Genomic DNA, 19,482 nt, shown 5'->3' on the forward strand with positions numbered 1-19,482 from the left:
GGTGTACACAACAGCGCCATCTGTGAGCAGGTACTCAAGTACTTCTTGTCAACAAGAACTCAATTTTCTCCTCGGTCCACTGGTTCTCTATGGGGAGGAAGGGCGGGTCCTTAAATTCATGATCATCGGGTAAGTATATTCAAAAATTTATTTTACTAATGAAAATAACATTTTTCAATATTAATCTTACCCGATGATCATGTAGCTGATTCACACCCAGGGTGGTGGGTGGAGACCAGCATACATGTTAACAAAGAAGCTAAGTATCCCGTATTTCATTTTATTAGTTATTCAAAAATAACATAAAATAAATAAGTACCTGGTAAGGAAGACGACTTGAACCATTACTCTGCCTTTATTAAGTACGTCTTCCTTACTGAGCGTAGCGGTCCTCTTAGGATGCTGAACGACTCTTAGGTGCTGAAGTATAAAGGGCTGCAACCCATACTAAAGGACCTCATCACAACCTCTAACCTCGGCGCTTCTCAAGAAAGAATTGACCACCCGCCAAATCAACAAGGATGCGGAAGGCTTCTTAGCCGACCGTACAACCCATAAAAAGTATTCAAGAGAAAGGTTAAAAAGGTTATGGGATTATGGGAATGTAGTGGTTGAGCCCTCACCTACTACTGCACTCGCTGCTACGAATGGTCCCAGGGTGTAGCAGTTCTCGTAAAGAGACTGGACATCTTTGAGATAGAATGATGCGAACACTGACTTGCTTCTCCAATAGGTTGCATCCATAACACTCTGCAGAGAACGGTTCTGTTTGAAGGCCACTGAAGTAGCCACAGCTCTCACTTCATGTGTCCTTACCTTCAGCAAAGCAAGGTCTTCTTCCTTCAGATGAGAATGTGCTTCCCTAATCAGAAGCCTGATGTAGTAAGAAACTGAGTTCTTAGACATTGGAAGAGAAGGCTTCTTGATAGCACACCATAAGGCTTCTGATTGTCCTCGTAAAGGTTTTGACCTTTTTAGATAGTACCTAAGAGCTCTAACTGGGCAAAGTACTCTCTCCAGTTCGTTCCCCACCAAGTTGGACAGGCTTGGGATCTCGAACGACTTAGGCCAAGGACGTGAAGGAAGCTCGTTTTTAGCAAAAAACCAAGCTGCAAGGAACATGTAGCCGTTTCAGATGTGAAAACTATGTTCCTGCTGAAGGCGTGGATCTCACTTACTCTTTTAGCTGTTGCCAAGCACACGAGGAAAAGAGTTTTTAATGTGAGGTCCTTAAAAGAGGCTGATTGGAGAGGTTCAAATCTTGATGACATAAGGAACCTTAGGACCACGTCTAGATTCCAGCCTGGAGTGGACAACCGACGTTCCTTTGAGGTCTCAAAAGACCTAAGGAGGTCCTGTAGATCTTTGTTGGTGGAAAGATCCAAGCCTCTGTGGCGGAAAACCGCTGCCAACATACTTCTGTAACCCTTGATCGTAGGAGCTGAAAGGGATCTTACGTTCCTTAAATGTAACAGGAAGTCAGCAATCTGGGTTACAGTGGTGCTGGTTGAGGAAACTGCATTGGCCTTGCACCAGCTTCGGAAGACTTCCCATTTAGACTGAAAGACTCTGAGAGTGGATGTCCTCCTTGCTCTGGCAATCGCTCTGGCTGCCTCCTTCGAAAAGCCTCTAGCTCTTGAGAGTCTTTCGATAGTCTGAAGGCAGTCAGACGAAGAGCGTGGAGGTTTGGGTGTACCTTCTTTACGTGAGGTTGACGTAGAAGGTCCACTCTTAGAGGAAGAGTCCTGGGAATGTCGACCAGCCATTGCAGTACCTCTGTGAACCATTCTCTCGCGGGCCAGAGGGGAGCAACCAACATCAGCCGTGTCCCTTTGTGAGAGGCGAACTTCTGAAGTACCCTGTTGACAATCTTGAACGGCGGGAATGCATACAGGTCGAGATGGGACCAATCCAGTAGAAAAGCATCCACGTGAACTGCTGCTGGGTCTGGAATCGGAGAACAATACAACGGGAGCCTCTAGGTCATCGAGGTAGCGAACAGATCTATGGTTGGCTGACCCCACAGGGCCCAAAGTCTGCTGCAAACATTCTTGTGAAGGGTCCACTCTGTGGGGATGACCTGACCCTTCCGGCTGAGGCGATCTGCCATGACATTCATATCGCCCTGAATGAACCTCGTTACCAGCGTGAGCTTTCGATCTTTTGACCAGATGAGGAGGTCCCTTGCGATCTAGAACAACTTCCTCGAATGAGTCCCTCCCTGCTTGGAGATGTAAGCCAAGGCTGTGGTGTTGTCGGAGTCCACCTCCACCACCTTGTTTAGGTGGAGGGACTTGAAGTTTATCAAGGCCAGATGAACCGCCAACAACTCCTTGCAATTGATGTGAAGTGTCCTTTGCTCCTGATTCCATGTTCCCGAGCATTCCTGTCCGTCCAATGTCGCACCCCAGCCCGTGTCTGATGCGTCCGAGAAGAGACGGCGGTCGGGGTTCTGAACAGCCAAAAGTAGACCTTCCTTGAGAAGAAAGCTGTTCTTCCACCACGTTAGAGTAGACCTCATCTCTTCGGAAACAGGAACTGAGACCGTCTCTAGCGTCATGTCCTTTATCCAGTGAGCAGCTAGATGATACTGAAGGGGGCAGAGGTGGAGTCTCCCTAACTCGATGAACAGGGCCAGCGATGAAAGTGTCCCTGTTAGACTCATCCACTGCCTGACTGAGCATCGGTTCCTTCTCAGCATGCTCTGGATGCATTCTAGGGCTTGGTTAATCCTTGGGGCCGACGGAAAAGCCCGAAAAACTCGATTCTGAATCTCCATACCCAGGTAGACAATGGTCTGGGATGGGACGAGCTGGGACTTCTCTAAATTGACCAGGAGGCCCAGTTCCTTGGTCAGATCCATAGTCCATCTGAGATTCTCCAGACAGCGACGACTTGTGGGAGCTCTTAAAAGCCAGTCGTCTGACGGAGCCGGACACAAGATCATGGTACTGCTGCACAGTCTGTGAACTGTCAACCATGGGGAAGCGAGGAAGTACAGCGACAACCCGAAACTGTCTAGACTGTCTGGGTAGTACAGACAACTCCTTATCGGGTTGCTGAGGTTGCCGCACTGCGTCACAACAAGTCACCTCTGCTGGTTGTTGAACGTCTTCCCAGTGACACACTGACTCCATAAAAATAAAAAATCCTCTATCAAGGACTAAGCTTGGACTGCATGTCTTGCAACAAAGCTCAAGGTCTATGGGAGCAGGTGTGGCAACAGACGGGGTTAGCGACTGAAGCGGAACCATTTACCCTCCCTGGAAGCATGTTATGCTTAAATAAAAGTCCATAGGAGGCTAAGCAGCTTAAGGCTCCTCTCCAAATGACAGAGTCCTCAAGGGAATATCAGAAGGAGGGAGAACAGCACTTTCTCATCTACAGGAACCATATCCGAGAAAAGCTAAGTTCTCTCAGTGAGGGTTTCACTGGTGCAAAAGCAGCAGACCAGAAGGCAACGTTATGAAACTGCTTGACAGTCTGTGAACTGTCAAAAACTGAACTGTCAACCACAACAGGAGCGTGAGGACATACAGCACTGGTGTATAAGTAGCAGACCAGAAGGCAACGTCATGTAACTGCATGACAGTTTGTGAGTTGGCAACAACCAAAGATGTGTGGGGAAGCCTCAACTCCTGCCTGACTAGTTTGCTGCTGGCGAGTGGCGGTAACCACAGTGTGTTGCGGAGGCTGACACACCGTGTCAAAACACGGCAGCTTGAGGTAGCTCCCGCACGGCAACGGAGTGCTCTGTGTGTGGGAGTCATCATACATCTGGCAGGGTTGACTGTGCATGGGTGGAGGAGCTCTCACAACAAGAGTGTGAGAGCATGAAGCCATGCCGGGCGCACAACCGTGGGAGGTGTAGGCCCACGGGTGCATCGTCAACCTTCTCAGCAGTCGGAGTGTGGGAGCTGGCAACAACAAAAGCAGAGTGCTGGTGCGTGGGAGGGGCTGCGGTGGGTTGAGGAGCATGCGGTATGGTATGCAGAGCATGCTGTAAGGTATGCAGAGCATGCTGTAAGGTATGCAGAGCATGCTGTAAGGAATGCAGAGCATGCTGTAAGGTATGCAGAGCATGCTGTAAGGTATGCAGAGCATGCTGTAAGGTATGCAGAGCATGCGGTATGGTATGCAGAGCATGAGGTAAGGCATGCGGCTCATGCTGCATGGTATGCGGCTCATGCTGCATGGTATGCGGAGCATGCTGTAAGATCTGCTGCTGCATGGGCTGAGGAGAATGCCGCATAGTGCTGGAACCCGGCAACTCCTGATGCGGCAGCTCACGCATGTTAGCAGATGGTGCAGCAAGAACATGCGTCTGGCAGTGAGGACTGCGCATCGGTGGAGGAGCTCTCACAGGTGTGGTGTGGGAGCAGGCAGCCGCAGTATCTGCTGAGCGCACAACCTCGGCGGGTTGTAGGTAAACAGGCTGCATTGTCAACCTTCCAGCATGATACTCCTGTATGAAGGAGCAAGCTGAGACTGTATAGTCTGCAGCATGGACCACTAGGGTCTATGAAAGACAACAACAAACGGAGCTACTGTCCGTTGTGACTGAGGGTCTAAAACAGCTGGTGCGGCAACAGACGGAGTTACTGCCTGTTGCGGTACCACCTAGCCTCTCTTAGGAGGTGTGCAGTTGTCGTACTGCAGCGAGTCCGAACTGACCCAGTGGCTACACCTAGGCCGTTGGACTTGCGCGGAAGGGACCGACTTGCACTTAAAAGCTGCAAGATTTGGTCCATGGTTTCTGCGAGAAACCTCTTCCGCAGACGAGGAATAAATGGGCTCTCTCGTCTTTGTGTGGGTGGGGTGATCACGTCGGCAACGTGTGTAGCTACACCCGAAACCACGGAGGGAAACGTCTGTTCGTCGATCAAGGCCTGTGGAACCCATAAGTCCTTCGACATTACTTCTCCCCTGGGCTTGGGAGCTTGTAAGAGGTATCGGACTAGGTGAACAACTGGCACGAACAGACGAACCCTCGAACGCAACACTGCAACACTTTGCGCATATCACTTTATCACTTTTGATTTTCTGTTTGCACTTATTTCACTGAACTTGAAACTTTAAGTGGTTTGTACCTGAAACACGCAATCCTATCCTTCATTAAAAGGTAGTAATTGCGAAAACAGTATTACAATGTAACAGAAAAACATAATGAAAGATAAAGAATTCAGTGGCTGGAAAAGAGACTAAACACTAGATCAAATAAACTACGTTTAAAATCTCTCACCGCATAAAGCCTGGGAACAAGAATAAAACTCTAGAAACGTTTTACCTTCTTCCCCTCTATCGACTAGGGAGAAGAGCAAAAAAAAACGAGAACAACGTTACCCGCTTGAACGAAACGTTTATCCTCCTCTCTCTCCCTCCGTCTCTATCTCTCTCTCTCTCTCTCTCTCTTGACTTAGAACCTGAGAGATGAGCCCAATTATATATATCGTTAAAACATATTATTTGTTAAAGGAAAAAACTGAAAGGTTTCCCAAATAAAAAGTACCTTTATTAGAATTAAAACCATTTAAGCTAAGAAAGAATGAACGAAACGCTAGAATCGGTTTACTCTTACTGCAACGTGAAACCGTGAATAATCTCTCTCTATCGTAATGATAGAGCGCAAGTTGAACGTTCTGAACGTCAACAACTGCGGAGACTAAACAAAACGTTAGTTCAACTTTGAAAACAGTACGAGACTTATCAAAGAAATTCTTTCAAAAACATAAAATTAAAATAGCATAAATTCTTAACAGGAAAAACGATATGACGAGCTCAATGTTAATTAACTTCGGTTCCAAGTAAGGACCGCCTACTATTAGGAAAGGTCGCATATTTTTTTTTTTTTTTTTTTTTTTTTTTTTAAGTTAAGTTAATCGAAGAGGCCTATAAATGGCGGAGAGATATAAAATAAAAAGTGAAAGAGAGTCTATACTCTCTTCGACACCAACACTTCCGTCTAAGGGAAGGGTCGGCCATTTAAAAGTGAAAGAGAGTCCATACTCTCTTCGTCACCATAATTAATTCAAATTATTTCCAAAAGTTTGCTAAGCTAAAGATAAAGCTTCCTGAATAGCGAAGGCTAAACTCTAGAGCAAATACATCACCAAATCGTGAACAATAACTCCAGAATCAAAAGCGTATCCAAGTAGGTCTAGCCGGAGGCACGACAGAGGAAAAATTGAGTTCTTGTTGACAAGAAGTACTTGAGTACCTGCTCACAGATGGCGCTGTTGTGTACACCCCCACCTGTATAGCGATCGCTGTCGTATCCCGACCGTAGATTTCTGTCGGGCAACAGAGTTGACAGCTACATGATCATCGGGTAAGATTAATATTGAAAAGGAGGTCTCTCTCTTTTCCGATTAGTAGGTTTTGAGCTACCAGGTTTTTGCACCTTCCCCAATACAGGTGCACCTGGTAACTTGGTGTCAGGTGGCATCTCCATCAAATCAGGCAAGGACATGGCCTGGGAGAGGTTAGTACTATTGTTGGTAATGGGGGACGAAGACTGTACAGAAATGGGCAATGACCCATTTTTAATACGCTGTGGCAAAGCCTCAGAACGCAATATGATTACCTTGTCATGCAGTACTTTATTATCAGAGGTTGCATTTCGTTTCTTAGGATTACTGGCAGTGCTAGGTGGGGTTGCTGTCTCCTGTGGTAAATTTACCTTTGATTTTAAGGCCTTTGCATAGCTGGTTGATTTATTCAACAGTCTTTTTGCATGTCCCACACTTATGTGTTCTAAACTTGATTTGTTTAGGGCAGCTTCCTCCAACTTATACAGTTCGCATCTCCTATCAGTTGATTTATGATTCAAATTGCAATTTGAACACCTGGCCTCAAGTGTACATTCAACATGATAAGTTTTGGAGCAAATACCACACATTTTTCCATTTTTGCAAACTTTGGATGGGTGTCCAAATTTAAAACAATTAAAACATTGCAGGGGCTTTTGTTTGAGAGGCCTAACTTTAATCCTTTCATTTTCAATAAAAATATGGAAAGGTACATCAGCATCCTGGAAAGTAAGTATAATCATTGAAGTTCCAGGAACCTTATGCACTTTCCATACATTTAATGGACACATAGAAAGTATCTCCTCCTCTGTAAATTCGTATAGGTCCTTATTAAAGACCACTCCCCTTCCATAACTAAAATTTAGATGAGGTTTCATTTCCAATGTAATTTCATCACTGCCTGTCTGTAAGTTAAACAGTATTGCAGACTGAGTCGAAGATTTGGCATGGATGAGATAACTGTTCTTCCCAAAACGAGATATATCTCCAGGTGCTATGGTTCCTACTTTTTTTTTGGATAAACTTACATATCTTAAAATAATTCCCTATTATCCCTTTAGGTTCAGCTAAGAGCCACATTGGTGGTTTGGGTTTTCTCTGTGAAGGCATGGGTACATTTCTATCTTTTTTAAACCAATCAGCAGGTTTGTACACATCCAATTCCTTTGGGACCTTATCACAAAGAGCTCCCATGATGTTCAATTCGTTAATTTTGATACTACTAATATTACTTATGGCATTAAACGCTTCATCATGACTTTCAAAAGATATCCAAGAGTCCCATTTTTCATCTCCAAGTCTCATCCTTATTTCCTTTATCAATCCATAGCACTCAAATGCTCTATATATATCATCATAATTTGTCTCTAATGGGATTTGGGAAACATGAAGGAATCGTAGTTTCCCTGTGTTACCCAAATTGCTAGATTTTTTAACATCAGTAGAGTGGTCCTTTTTAGTTCGATGGTCGTCAACAGAGTTTTCCTTAATTATAGTAGCAGAAGTCGTCAACAGTGCCGGGGGGGGGGGGGGGGGGGGTCAGCAAATCCAGGGGATGGGGAGTCAGTATTTGAAGGGTCCATATTTAAGGATGGGATTTTCAGGTTTTTTGTTGTTGTTTTGTTGGGGTACCTGCTTGAGAATTATAAGAAAGTATCATACGTTGGAAAGGAAATTTGTATTCTCCACTATCGGCACAATGAGAGTATACTTCCCCGATGGTCCACTCCATACCCTACCCGAAGGATAGCATCAAAACAGATATAGAGGCACAGGTGTAAGCTAAACCCGCCTGTTAGGACTGAGACCAAAGTAATATAGAATTATCCTCCCCATATCTGTAATGATGGGCTTCCGGCCAAAAGCCAAGAATCCAACCTCAAGGATTGGATCCCCCTGGATTCCGATGACCCAACCCTTGAGAGTAGTTCCGCCAAAAAGGTCCAAACCATCTTTGGGATGGCTGAGATCATCCAATACTCTCATATATAGCTTTGAATGCGAACACCTCCCAACCGTGATCCCTTCTCCCATTCATCTAAGCAGGCAGTAATAACGAATGTGGAAATATCCACGCCATTTAAATAAAAAAGAAAAAAATAGATAAATAAATGAACAAATAAAATAAATAAATATATATATATATATATATATATGCATACATCTACATATACATATATATATATCTAAGAAAAATAATAATCATAGAGATAGGACAGCAAGATGAAAGAAAGTTGATAAAATTAGGAGAAGGTCGAAGTAATATTAAGCAGAAGAAAAAGATGAAAGAGAAATTTAGATTCGAACTGAAGGTGCAATTTCCCGAAGTTCGAGAGCCCTCTTGCCCGTCACCAAGATTCAGCACGGGAATGAAATGCCGTGCTGAAGCTCAATGACTTCATCAAGGCATTCTCTCATTAAGAGGGTGACTATCGCAGATGACGCGACCTCCGTACCGCGACTGTAGCGGGTTGTCTCTTCTTGAGGAGGAGGCGTAGTGTCTCCAGGCATGAAGCCGAAGCGACGCCCCAGTTCGGGAGAAATGTTGCAGTGTGGTTGTTTGAGTAGTCTGCGCAGTGGGAGAAGCTCTCCCGGGAGTTCCGTCAGGGGAAGCAGAGGGTCCAGAAACCATTCTGCGCATAGTCCCAGTGGAGCTCTCCTATTGAAAGGTTGACAGACAACCTGGTCTTGTTGAGACCCATTCTCCACAGACAAAAAGGAGGGAAGACGCACGCGTCGAAGTTGTCCCACCATCACCGGAATGCATCTTGCCAGAGTATCGGGGTCTGAGACTGGGAGGAAGAACAGCGGAAGCTTGAGGTTCCAAGCTGTCGCGATCAGGTCCCCCAGACCAGGACTTGCTGGTTACTCAAGGTCAAAGACCCCCAGGTACACACTCTCTACGAGGCTCTGCTCGGATAGTCGGAGAGAACATTCCTCTGCCTGGAATAAGAGAGTTGATGGTGGTATTGAGAGTATCTCAATCATCCTGGTATTTCTACTGCAAGATGTGAAGGTGTGAAAATGCGTCCCCTGCTGGTTAGAACACGCCAGAATCATGAAGTCGACGCGCACGGAGCGACTCGGCAGGAGCTGTAGGATCTGTAGAGGGGCCAGACTACGGCCCCTAAGCCTTCCTGAATGATGGAGAGGTATCCTTCAGGTCTTGACCATAAGCCTGGACCGGAACATGCCCCCACCCCCCCTTTCCTTTGACGAGTCCGAGAACAGCATCAAGAATATGGGGAAAGGACGAGAATATCCACTACCTTCAAGAGGTTCCATAGGTCAACACCCATTGCAGGTCTAATAGTTCCGCTGGTCCCATAGGGGCCAGGAAGTCCGGTTAAACGTTGCCTGAAACCACCGGAACTTGGACCGCCCCACATGGAACTTATCCTGAGGCGACCGTTCGGACTATAGACGGGTCAATGAGGAAAGGAGAACTAGGAAACGTTCCAAGGTAGGGCTGAAAGCTCTGCTTGACTGAGAACAGGTACTACGACTCTCCTCAGTCTTGCCACAGTCAACTGAAAGGAAGGCTCGGAGGATGTGGCAACAGAATCTGGCGTCCCCAGGTGGTCACCCATCCAAGTACCGACCAGAACCGACGTTGCTTAACCTCGCTGGACGGACGAGAAGCGGGGTTTCCAACGTGGTAAGGCCGTTGACTCAATATCATGGCCAGATACTCCAGATGTTGAGGCAGAAGAAGAGAAGGCTCCAAGCAAAATACCATGAACCCACACTCAAGGTAAGCATCCGGAAGCTTGTCCCGGCGCTGAAGAAGGTCGAACCCGAGCCTACCGGAGTTGACCAGCCCTCCAAAAAGCAAAGGAGGTGGAAGCCTGCACCTGAGCGGCCATGAGGAAAGCAGGGAGAGTTCTCTGGGGAAAAAAAACCTGCTATGCCACGGCGGGATAGCCACACTGCATCATAAGCAGGAATACTTGCAGTCTAGGCTGAATTCCACGAGCTCCCTGGAAGATGGATGGAATGGAAACTGAAAGTACCCATCTTTCCGATCCAGGGTTTAAGGAGTCCTGTCGCCTCGTTACCAGTCTGATCGATTCTGCTGTTCTACGCTGGCCGAAGTTTGTTCGACAAACTTGATCAGGGCTGAGAGGTCGACTACGGAACTCCCCTCTCAGATCCTTCCTTGCAAGAAAGGATCGACTGAAGAGGCCGGGGGTGAAGCCGTCGATGATCCTATGGAGGACCTTCGCCTAAGGTATGGATCATTCTGCCCAACCGGGCAACTCTTGCCGACGCTATGGCATAGAGGTTCAGAGACACTGAATTCGCTGACAGAGACGGCAGGCGCGATATCCTTAGCTGATCACAGAGATCGTGCGGGAATGGGCATCGGGAAGCTGTCATCCGCATGAGTAACCATAAGCATCCTCTCAGCGAGAAACCTGCAATCCTAGAGTTCGTGAACTCTGCCGCTCCTTTTAGGACTATGCCTCCCCGGGGGAGCCTCCCGTGCCATCTGTTCCTGACAGGAGGAAACTGCAATTGGACACCTTGTCTCAGTTGTCGTAGCCGATAACTTAGGCCGACGTGGTTGAAAGAAAAAGGCGCTGGAGCCCTGCAGAGTCTGGAAGAAAGCGCCTTAGAGGAGTGAAAACGGAAGTCGATTTCCTCCGCACAGCCGCTGTCTAAGTCTCTGTCCTTGGGCACAAACAAACTCTTCTCAAGGATGGAAGGGTGTCTGAGGTTGTCGACCTCCACAGATGAGACACCCGAAGGAAGCCCTCAGTCAGCGCATCCAGATGGTACAACATCGAGCTTGTCCGCAAGTTAGATACTTAACGACGAAAGGCCAAGGTGCCTGAGCCCGAGAGGAGGAAAATACCCATGATCTTCCTGTAGCTTCCTTGAACCAAACCTCGGGCCGTAACCGAGGAGGGAAAGGACCTGGTAAGTCCCCAGAGGAAGGGGTAAGCAGTCACCCCTTGGCCGATGGAGAAATCTCGAACGGAAAGCCCCCCGCCAAAAATCCTTCCAGGGAATGACGGGGAAGGGCTAACCCAGGTTCTGAAAAGAGGAGTGTTGCTCTGATCTCCCTTAAGTTTCTTCCTATTATTGCAAGTGCCATGCTCTGCGTTTACGGGGTAAGGCCGTGTTCTGGAAATACGCTCCAGAAGAACTCGCCAGGCTGGCCATGCTGCGAAAACCCCAATGGGAATCGTGGTCGCAATCGCCCTGGAGCTCGCGCGATGGTAATTCAAAGATCTGTGCGTGGGCGAACGTGGAAGCACCTATGCGCGGTCACGCAGGAACGCAAATGAAGGTGAGCGAAGGAGCGCAGAAGGAGGGCGAGCGTGGTAGGAAGGGCGAGAGCTGGTGGTCGGCGAGCGATAACCCATAGACGAGCAATGGATACTGCAAGAAATAAATCAACGTTCGTGCGAAGAAACACCGCCGCTCCGCGCGACGGAACACCGCCGCTCCGCGCGACGGAACACCGCCGCTCCGCGCGACGGAACACCGCCGCTCCGCGCGACGGAACACCGCCGCTCCGCGCGACGGAACACCGCCGCTCCGCGCGAACGGTCGCGCGGGCGCGCAGGCGAACGGTCGCGCGGGCGCGCGGGCGAACGGTCGCGCGGGCGCGCGGGCGAACGGTCGCGCGGGCGCGCGGGCGAACGGTCGCGCGGTCGCGCGGGCGCGCAGGCGAACGGTCGCGCGGGCGCGCGGGCGAACGGTCGCGCGGGCGCGCGGGCGAACGGTCGCGCGGGCGCGCAGGCGAACGGTCGCGCGGGCGCGCAGGCGAACGGTCGCGCGGGCGCGCAGGCGAACGGTCGCGCGGGCGCGCAGGCGAACGGTCGCGCGGGCGCGCAGGCGAACGGTCGCGCGGGCGCGCAGGCGAACGGTCGCGCGGGCGCGCAGGCGAACGGTCGCGCGGGCGCGCAGGCGAACGGTCGCGCGGGCGCGCAGGCGAACGGTCGCGCGGGCGCGCAGGCGAACGGTCGCGCGGGCGCGCAGGCGAACGGTCGCGCGGGCGCGCAGGCGAACGGTCGCGCGGGCGCGCAGGCGAATGGTCGCGTGGGCAAGCGGTCGCGAGGGTGGGCAGGTGAATGAGCGCGAGTCCGAGGCGGCGAACGCAAGCGTTAGCGCGATGGCGAGGAAACGCGCTGCCGCGTGGGCGAGGAAGACCGCTGGCGATGTGGATCAACAGGCGATCGGTGGTGAGCTGGTGAGCGCTGACGCGCAGGTTGGCGATGGCGCGTTGTGTCATGTCGACGCGTTGGCCAGCGATGGCGAGCAGCATGCGCTGGTGAGCGATCGCGCGATGGCGAGCAGCATGCGCAGGTGGGCGTTCGCGCGATGGCGAGCAGCATGCGAAGGTGGGCGATCGCGCGATGGCGAGCAGCATGCGCAGGTGGGCGATCGCGCGATGATGAGCGATGGCGAGCGGCATGCGCAGATGGGCGATGGCGAGCGGCATGCGCAGGTGGGCGATGGCGACCGGCATGCGCAGGTGGGCGATCGCGCGATGGCGAGCGGCATGCGCAGGTGGGCGATCGCGCGATGGTGAGCTAGTAGCTGGCGAACCATGTTCCTTCAGAAGCGTTGGAGAACGTTGGCGCGCCGGCTGTAAAGACAGGTGATCGCTGACGTGTAGAACGCTGTTGAATAGGCGATACTAATATCGCCTGTGCGCGCTGGCGAGCAGGTGAACGCTGGCGAGCAGGTGATCGCTGACGAGCTGATGATCGCTGGCGAGCAGAAGGCAACGCGTGGAAGCCTGCGCATAGAAGAAGAGTCCTTGACCCAGACCTGAACCGAAGTTCTAGATCGCGAGGGCGAACGTGGGCGCACAGGGCGCGTAACAGGAACCAACAGGAACAGCAGGGATGATCATCATGAGAGCGCTGACGAACAGGAGAGCGCTGACGAACAGGAGAGCGCTGACGAACAGGAGAGCGCTGGCGAACAGGAGAGTGCTAGCGATCAGGAAGCGCTGATGAGCAGGAGAGCGCCTGTGTACTAACACTGAGCAGGAGCAGAAGAGAACACAGCAGAAGGGCGCGCAAGGGAACCCTGACACGCAAGGGAAGAACCCCCGTAGGAGGCAACCCTTTGCCCCGAAGGGAACGTTGTCCGTCGGGAGACAGATGTCCATCGGAAGACCGTTGCCTCTCCGCCGGGAGACTGATGTCCGTTGGAAAACCGTCCGTCGGGAAGACTGTTGCCCGTCGGAAGACGAGATCAGACTGCTGTCCATCTGCACCAAGGCAGAAGATCAAGAAGAAGGAGTTGTAGGCTGCAAACGGAGATTCAAAAAGGCGCCTCTTAGCACCCTTATAGGGAGATGAGAGGCCCTTACGACGAGGTGGACGGTGGGCCTTACGGCGGAGGAAGCCAACAGCAACAGCAGCAGAAGAATCCTCCGAAGAGGAGTCTCTATGAGTGTACTCTCTCGCGAACGAAAGAGAAACACTTCGTAGAAGAGACTGGTCAGCCAGTGACCTAAAATGGAGTTTTTATGATAAAACAAAGTTTTATGAATACTTACCTGGCAGTTATATATATATAGCTGATATCTCTAAATCGGCAGAATTTTTCAAAACGAGGCAACCGCCTTGTGGTGGTTGGGAGGTAGGTGGTAACACCCGTCACAGGGTGGTCCAAGGAATCATTCCCGTGTCCAAGACTTCAGTTCATCTATGCCCGACCTGTCTCCTGAGGGGAGGTGGGTGGGCCTTCGAATATATATATAACTGCCAGGTAAGTATTCATAAAACTTTGTTTTATCATAAAAACTCCCTTTTTATGAATAGTACTTACCTGGCAGTTTTATATATATATATATATATATATATATATATATATATATATAATATATATATATATATATATATATATATACAGTGATACCTCGGTAGTCGAACGACTCTATACTCGAACAATTCGGAGTTTGACCAAAATTTTCGAGAAATTTTTGCTGCGGTGCTCGACCAAAAATTCGGTACTCGACCAGCCGAACACGTGACGACCGCATGGGCTTTGTGATGATCGCGCCATCTCGGCCACTCTCGCTTGTTCGGGAAGCATCAGTTCTCTCGAGAGCGTCACTCAGACAACGCGCGATCAGCATTCGTTGTGATTTAGTTATTTTCAGTGCTTTTAATTGCTTTTTTAGCTTTCATAATGAGTCCCAAGAAAGTAATGAGTGTTAAGGGGAAGGAGAAGAGGAAAACAGTGCGAACAACGATCGAGTTGAAGAAGGAAATTATAGCGAAATATGAGAATGGTGTACGAGTGTCCGATTTAGCGGTAGAATACGGAATGGCGAAGTCGACCATTTCTACGTTTTTAAAGCATAAAGAAATGATTAAGAAGGCGAATGTTGCAACGGGAGTTACGGCGGTAACTAAGCAAAGGCCACAAGTGATTGAGGAGATGGAAAAGTTGCTTTTAATATTTATTAAAGAAAAACAGTTGGCCGGGGAAAGTGTTAGTGAAGCGTTCATTTGTGAAAAAGCGTTGCATATCTATGAAGAATTAGTGAAGAAAAGTCCGAGTACCAGTGAAAGTGATTCATTTACATTTAAAGCGAGCAGGGGTTGGTTTGAAAAGTTTCGTAATAGAACAGGTATTCATCGTGTTACTAGGCATGGGGAGGCAGCTAGTTCGGATCAAATTGCAGCCGATAAATACGTGGGGGAATTCGATCGGTACATAAATGAACAAAATTTGATCGCACAACAAGTCTTTAATTGTGATGAGACTGGGTTATTTTGGAAGAAAATGCCAGCCAATACGTACATTACCAAGGACGAGACGAAGATGCCAGGTCACAAGCCAATGAAAGATAGGCTAACATTGTTGCTGTGTGCAAATGCAAGTGGCGATTGCAAGATCAAACCCTTGTTAGTGTACCACTCGGACAACCCCCGGGTGTTCAAACGAAATAATATTTGTAAAAGTGCACTACCAGTTATGTGGCGCTCGAACACTAAATCTTGGGTCACAAGACAATTCTTTACTGAGTGGATAAACGAAGTGTTTGCCCCCCAGGTTAAGGCTTACCTCATTGAAAAGAGCTTGCCAATGAAATGTCTTCTGGTTATGGACAATGCTCCTGCACATCCTCCAGGTCTCGAGGATGACTTGAAAGAAGAATACAGCTTTATCAAAATCAAATTCTTGCCCCCCAATACTACTCCCATACTCCAGCCCATGGACCAACAGGTCATTTCAAACTTCAAAAAACTCTATACCAAGGCCCTTTTCAGAAAGTGTTTTGAAGTGACCAGTGACACGAAGTTGACCCTAAAGGAATTCTGGAAGGAACACTTCAGCATCCTCAACTCTGTTAACATGATTGACCAAGCTTGGCGAGGTGTGACCTATAGGACATTGAACTCTGCCTGGCGTAAGCTGTGGCCATCATGTGTCACAGAGAGGGAGTTTGAAGGTTTCCAACCAGAGGCGGGTCCAAGCACTGCTACCCCTGTAATTTCTGATGACACTGATGTCGTTGAGGAAATTGTTGTCATGGGCAGGAGTTTGGGGCTTGAGGTCGACAAGGATGATATTGATGAGCTTGTAGAAAGCCATTCTACCGAGTTGACTGTGGAGGAATTGTTGCACCTGCAACAACAACAGCAGCAGGATCTGATTGTGGAGCAGGAATCTTCAGAAGAGGATGAGGTAAGGGAGGATGTTCCAAGTTCTCTCATCAATGAAATTTGTTCCAAGTGGGCAGATGTGCAGGCTTTTGCTGAAAAATACCACCCAGAAATTGCAGTAGCAAACCGGGCAGTGCATATGTTTAATGATAGTGTCATGTATCATTTTCGAAGAATACTGCAGAGGAGGAAGAAACAATTAACAATAGACCAGTTTTTCACAAAAGAAAAGAAAGCTGCTACATCAAAGCCTGTTTCTCCTCCAAAGAAGAGACAAAGAAGAGAAGAAACCCCTGAAATAGATCTGCCCACCCTTTCATTGGAGAGAGAAACAACTCCTGAAGGAGAACTACCCCGCCACATCATGGAAGGGGACTCTCCTTCCAAGCAGTAACCTCCCCCTTCCATCCTCTCCACATCCATCCCTGTATGCCATCGAACCGCTGCTCAAAGGTATGTTCACTACAGTACAGAAAATGGTTTAAAATTGTTTTATTTTAGTACAGTAAATGGTTTAAAATTGTTTTATAGGATTTTCTGACCAATTTCATACACATTTAGATAATTATTGTTGTTTAGGTACACGTTTTATTAATATTTTGGGCCTGTTCGAGTGCTTGGGAACGGAATAGAATATATACCATTATTTCTTATGGGGAAAAAAAATTCGGTACTCGAACAAATCGGAGGTCGAACACGGATCTCGAACGGATTATGGTCGAGTACCGAGGTATCACTGTGTATATATATATATATATATATATATATATATATATATATATATATATATATATATATATATATATATATATATATATATATATATATATATATATATATAGCTGATTCACACAATTGGAGGAGGGAAACAGACAGTAAACATCATTGGGGAAACACCAAAAGAGTTGTAGGAGATAAAAACACCTTGATTCCTTGCCTGCTAAGGTAGCTGATTCAAAGGTACAGCCTTTAGAGTGGCTTTCCCTTAGGAGAGTTTATCCAGGAGTATGCCTGCAAAGCTGCAAAAAACTCAATCGAGTCTGTCAAAGGGATAAGACCAACAACTTGACTATACTTCAGAAACTACCTTCCCCCCATATAATAAAAACTGCAACCTTACTAAAACTAACCACCTAACCCTGCAACATAGACAAACTATCTATCTAGACTGAGGGAACCGCACCACAAGACGAAGTCCTCAGACCATCATAAAAACACAAACCCTCATACATGCATATAAACCAAAGTTTAGTGGGATTATAAACTCCTTTGCCTAATACAGAAACCGCAGCTATGTATGGGCCCAAAGTATAGTACTTGCCAAAGTCTACTCTCACCTCTCTAAGTTAATGAGAAGCGAAGACAGAGTTGCTCCTCTAGAAAATAGCATCCATGAATAGCCTAACTAAAATATATTCCTGATATGCCAGAGAGGTAGCAATGGCTCTCACTTCGGGAGCCCATAATTTCAACAGGGCGAAGTGTTCCTCCTCACATAAGAGGTGGGCTTCCCTAATTTTCTCCCTCGGGAAAAAGGACAAAGCATACTTAGACAGGGGTTTTTGGCGGATCTTTCACTGAACACCATAACAAGTTGGATGCACAGCTCAAGTTCATAGCGTGAGCCAAAAAAACTTTGAGGGACTTAACTGGGCAGAGGAGTCTTTCCTTCTCTCGACCCACTAGGTTCGTGAGGTTAATGACATCAAATGTCGTAGGACAGGGTTACGAAGGGTTCTCGCTCTTTACGAGAAAGATGAACCTTAAGGAACAAACTGCCCTATCCTAATTGAAGCTCACCCTCTTCCCAATCGCCAGGACTTCACTGACCTCTTGGCATTCGCTAGAGTCATAAGGGAGAGGGTTTTCTTCGCTACAACCCGAATAGAGGCTAGCGAGATAGGTTCAAATTTCTTGGAGCACAGAAACTTAAACACCACATCCAGGTTTAAGAGTACCTATTACGTCGTCTGAAAAGACCCAATGAGGTCCTGCAAACCTTGATTTTGGGACAACTCTAGGTCTCTACGCCTAAAGACGGTGGAGAGCATACTGCTGTATCCATTGATGGTAGATACAGCCAGCTTAGCATCCTGTCTGAGGTACAAGAAGAAGTCTGCAATCTGGCTCAGAGAGGTAGTGGATGAGGAAACTTGTGCCGCCTGCACCAAGCTCTAAAGGTCTCCCACCTAGATTGGTAGACTCTTTGTGAAGAGATCCTCCTTGCTCTGGCGATAGATTTCGTCGCTTGTGCCGAAAAGCCTCGAGATCTGACAAGCTTCTAGTCAGTCTGAAGGAAGTCAGTTGAGAGCAAGGAGGGTAAGATGATACCTCTCGAAGTGGGGCTGTTTGAGAAGATCTGGACTTACCGAAGTCTTCTTGGGAAGTCCATCAACATGCCCATCACTTCCGAAAACCATTCCCTAGCAGGCCAGAATGGAGCCGCTAGGATCATTCGCCCCGAATCGAGGAGAGCGAATTTCCTGAAGACCAGATTGATGATCTCGAACGGGGGCAACGCAAACATGTCCACCCCCGTCCAATCCATCAGGAAGGAGTCCACTTCTACAGCTTCCTCGTCTGGGACTAGGGAGCAGCAGCAGGAGATCCTCTTCTTCCAGTTGGAGGCAAAAAGGTCTGTTACAGGTCTGCCCCACAACATCCAGAGAGTGACAGACTTGCGGGTTGAGAGACCATTCTGAGGGAAAAACAAGTCTCTTCCTGCTGAGCATGTTTGCCCCGATGTTTCTTGCCCTAGAACAAACCTCCTTTCTAGATCCAAGAAATCAGAACCAAGGCGTCCTAGTTTCTCATATTCTAAGTCATGCCTCATGCTAGAACTTCGACGTCGAGCGTCCTGAAAGACGAGGGGCCGATCGTCCTGTAAGACGTGGCGCCGATAGTCCTGTAAGACGCGGTGCCAAAAGTCCTGTAAGACGTGGAGCCTGTAAGACGTGGAGCCGAGAGGTTAACAGAGCGAGACGCTGAACGTTCTAAAAGACAAGGTGCTGAGCGTCCTGGTGTCAGAAGAGACTCTTCTTGTTGACAGGAAGACCTAATTATTTGATAGGCTCAACGATATCTAAAAATCCAGATACAGGGACGCTCTGATTTCTCCAGAGAGCAGTATTCTGCTACATAAAGCAAAAGTTACGTGAACATGAGAGGGGCGGAGCTGAGACCAAAACACACGCCCGAAACTGACCCATTCTACACCCGTTCTTCCTTGTAAACAAACCTCAGATAAAATTTGATTGCATAGCCTGCCACTTAGACTCCTCTCTAGAACTGGGAGAGAGAATCGTTGTAGCTAAACACTAAAGGAGGTTTCCCTATAAAAGGAAAAAGTAATCCTCCTTCAGAAGAAGTACTGACCAAAGGTCTGCTCCCCTCTTCTCCATAATTTTGATGTCTCCATGGAGAACTTTGACTTCTGAACGAAGGCGTAAAGAGCATTTACGTCCAGGACCGGACAAAAGACTCCCTCTCCCAAAAGAGAGACACTGAAGTTGCAAAGTCGGTTAGGCAGA

General features: G+C 48.2%; 1 protein-coding gene and 1 pseudogene across 2 annotated transcripts in view; one reads left to right on the forward strand and one right to left on the reverse strand.

Annotated features, from left to right (window-relative positions):
- Naxe (NAD(P)HX epimerase) overlaps positions 1-19,482 on the forward strand; it is a 235,326-nt gene that overhangs the window by 24,426 nt on the left and 191,418 nt on the right. The window lies entirely within an intron of this gene.
- On the reverse strand, positions 9,862-9,980 carry LOC137648949 (5S ribosomal RNA; annotated as a pseudogene).

This window comes from Palaemon carinicauda, chromosome 10, assembly GCF_036898095.1.
Source record: "Palaemon carinicauda isolate YSFRI2023 chromosome 10, ASM3689809v2, whole genome shotgun sequence".
In the NCBI taxonomy this organism is placed as follows: Eukaryota; Metazoa; Arthropoda; class Malacostraca; order Decapoda; family Palaemonidae; genus Palaemon; species Palaemon carinicauda.